Here is a 2621-nt window from a genome sequence, read left to right on the forward strand (position 1 = left end):
AGCCAGTAAGCGAAACTAAGATCGAAAAACTACGTGAACGTTTCATGCCAACGAACTGTCAGTGTATCCAAGCGTAAGGGCCCTGTGTGTTTTTACATTATGCGAAAATATCAAGAACAGTGAGGGATGTTGCTCCACCTTTGCAACGAGTTGCTGTGGTGTGGCACTACCAAGTGGTCACTTACGCTTGGATACGCTGACAGTGTGTCGGCATGAAACGTTCAGATCGTAGTTTTTCGATCTTAATTTCGTTTACTGGCTGAAAAACAATAAGGGATTTTTATCCCCTTAACCGATCAACCTCGCCAGAAAAAAATAGCCGTTTGGCTTTTCATCTTAGGTGGATAACCTATTAAAATACATTGTATGAAGAATGTAAACAAATGTATTTTGATCCAAGGAATGTTTGTTACTTGTATTTCATTCCTATCTATTTGTAATGCTGAAGATGTACTATTAGATTCAGTATGAAATATCTGTACCTTATTTATTAATTAAAAGTTATTACTGTGGACTTTTACGTGTTCTTTAATAATTATACTATGCCACCTGTAAAAATTAAAATTAAAAATTACCTGTAAAAAATTAAAAAAATTAAAACTTTAGACAATAGTGAATGTTTAGTTGAGCGTAAAACTCAACGTATCTAATCATGACTCATATCCTCCCTTTTGGTGTTTACGCAAGGTCCTGTGTTCTAATGACACCAACATTCTATTTGAGATTATCAGTTCTGGTTTTCAAGTATGTGAACGAAATGTTTACAGATAACTCAAATAATGTCAATAGGTAGCATTAGACAACTTTCTAAAATAAGTAATTACAGGATATCAGTTTTTCCCACTTTTTTATTTGCTTTCCTGGAATTAATTTCACAGTAGTGATATTTTTTTACAATAATTAAACAGAATTGCATCAAGGTATAAAATTATGGATTTATATATCAATTTCTAAACAGAATAACTGAGTAAACATTTCACTGTGGAAAACACAACAACAACAACACACATGTTCGCTCATTTAAGTTTACACATGCACATTTTATTTTGCTGAAATATTTACAAGTATATTCACAGAGAAAAATTTGAAACATGTAATTACCTAAAAATATTTGACAATATTTAGTTTACACTCTTAACATTTTCCGAAGAGTTCAATAAAGAAAATGTTCATTACTCACTGTTTCTTGGTTACATTACATCAAAATAGCTGGTCGTGCAAAAGAGTCTCAAGAAGGGATGCCATAGGAAGCACAGCTCCAAACATTTCATATTGTGTTTGTCTGGAAATGACATCATGCCTCCTTAAACTTCCTGTGTATTCTTTTGTCACCAGATATACACAAGAAATTTTTGTAAAATGTTCGTAAATGTCCCAAAATAAGGAATCTTTATCAAATTGGATAAAATCTTGAAAGTCTAATTTTACTGTTGATGAATTTAGATGGTTAGCGATAATTCTTCCCATGATACGAATAGCTGGTAATTCAGTTTCCAGAAATAATAAATGATTATCAATATCGTACATTTTTGGTGAAAATCTCTCAGCTTCTTCACAATAGAGAAAATTCTATTTTTCTAATAGAGAAAACTTCACATCCACCAGCTCCTGTATCATCGAGCACTAGTTCCCCATCTTGGCATTTCAGAATATAACAGTCACCGACCTCCAATTCATAGCCAACTCTTCTTTGCAAGTAGGCAAGTATATCAGACCACTTCCTGCGTAACTTTTCCCAAGCGGTTTTCTGGATAACCATATTACAATGTACGTAACAGGTTTCCTTCCTTTTAAAGCTACGTGAAGAGGTTTGTCTCGTACTATTTTCCTGAAGAAAGAAATTTTCAAAGACTTTTGTGGCTCATCCATTATTTTACTTTACCTGACACAAAACACCACAACACAATACGATACCTGCACTGGATGAACGAATTGCGGTAACTGAAAATGCCCTCAACTCGATTGTTTTTCCTTATAGTACTGTTTATTCTGACCGTTTCTTCGAAAATGTAACTTTCATGCAGATGACTCATGGACATGTTTTTGCATGCTGGTGTATATAATGTTCAAGTGATTTTTATCTTACTTTGTGACGTCATGAGACAAACGTTATCTCTGTGGCGCGAATGGTATTCTATATTATTTATCCTTATTATGTTAAGTATTTTTATCCTTAAACAGCATTTTTGATGTAAGAGCATGTGACTAGTTCTGTCCCTCATATGTTCGAAAATTGTTGGGGTGGAAAAAAAATATATAGCATTAGGTTGTGGATGGTGAAAGGGTGGTTGAGAGGGTGTCAGTGGTCTTCCCTAGCTTTTCCACAAACTAATACCGATAACTTAGGAGCAAAAAAAACGATTTTTTTTTCAAATTTCCCATTCACCCTCCTTTCACCCCCACCACCTCCTTTCACCATCTCCAAAAAAAAAAAAAAACATATAATCAAAACACGAAAAAATATGCAGAATGCAAAAACAAACTAAATTTATAAACATTTTCTTCTGCTCATTAAATTATCCGCTACCCGCTTTTTGATTCAGTTATCAACAATCGCCTAATATAAAAGTAAAATGAAAGCAAACCCATGCTGGGACTAGATCAGAATGCAAGAAAATTAA

Source organism: Typopeltis vanoorti, chromosome 17 (genome assembly GCF_054136105.1).
Source record: "Typopeltis vanoorti isolate ZY-2024b chromosome 17, IOZ_Tvanoo_1.0, whole genome shotgun sequence".
Taxonomy (NCBI): Eukaryota; Metazoa; Arthropoda; class Arachnida; order Uropygi; family Thelyphonidae; genus Typopeltis; species Typopeltis vanoorti.